Raw genomic sequence first — 1,326 nt, 5'->3', positions numbered from 1 at the left:
TCTCCTCTGCACTGGTTACTGCAGGGCTCTGGCTCCTTCAATACCCAACGCTCAGCGTGGGGGCCCCGTCACAATGGGTGTCTCCACAGCGACCGCCAGGCCTTTGTGATGGCTTCAGAGCATGCAACTCTGTCTGAGGACAGGTGAGCAGTCAACAGAGAGTTGATGGGTCAGGTTTAAAGGGAGAACAGCCATGGGAGACATTACTGTGGGCATCTGCTAGAGACCACCTGATCAAGAGGACTCTGTGGATGAAGCACTCTACAGACAGATAGGAAGAGCCTCACGCTCGCAGGCCCTTGTTCTCATGGGGGACTTCAACCACCCTGACATCTGTTGGAGCAATGGTACGGCCCAGCACAAGCAATCCAGGAGGTTCCTCGATTGTGTGGAAGATAACTTCCTTCTGCAAGTAATAGAGGAGCCGACAAGGAGGGGTGCCATGCCAGACCTCATGCTCACCAACAGGGAAGGGCTCATTGGAAATGTGACACTCCAGAGCAGCCTTGGTTGCAGCCATCATGAGATGGTCGAATTTGAGATCCTCAGCACAGTGAGAAGAGCGTGCAGCGAGCTCACTGCCCTGGACTTCAAGAGAGCAGACTTTGGCCTCTTCAGGAACCTGCTTAGTAAGGTTCCATGGGATATAGCCCTAGAGGGCAGGGGAGCCCAAGGTTGTTGGTTGATATTCAAGGATCTCCTACTACAAGCTCAAGAGTATTGCATCGCAACTAGAAGGAAGTGCAGCAGGACGGCCAGGAGACCTGACTGGATGGATAAGGAGCTGCTGAGGAAACTCGGAAGGAAAAAAAAGGCTTACAAAAGGTGGAAGCAAGGACAGGCAGTCTGGGAAGAATACAGGGATGTTGTCTGAGAAGCTATGGACCAGGTTAGGAAAGCTAAGGCCCAGTTAGAATTAAACTTGGCTAGGGGTGTGAAAGATAACAGGAAGGGATTCTATAGTTACATTGCAAATGAAAGATAGGGTAGGGACAACGTAGGCCCCCTCCAGAAACTATCAAGAGAACTGGCTACCCTAGATTTGCAGACGGCTGAGGTTCTTAATGACTTCTTTGCCTTTGTCGTCACTGGCAAAGGCTCTGACCGCACCACCCAAGTCTTGGAATGCAGACACAGGGAACGTGAGAATAAAGACCCTAGGCCCACTGTAGGAGAGGATCTGGTTTGAGACCATCTTTAAAAACCTAAACGTACACAAGTCCATGGGACCTGGACATCCATCTGCGGGTCCTGAAGGAGCTGGCAAATGAAGTTGCTAAGACACTGGCCATCATATTTGAAAAATCATGGCACTCAGGTGAAGTT

This window comes from Psittacula echo, assembly GCF_963264785.1.
Source record: "Psittacula echo genome assembly, chromosome: 19".
NCBI classification, from domain to species: domain Eukaryota; kingdom Metazoa; phylum Chordata; class Aves; order Psittaciformes; family Psittacidae; genus Psittacula; species Psittacula echo.
The sequence above is the reverse complement of the archived record's forward strand: the minus strand, read 5'-3'. Positions refer to the sequence as shown.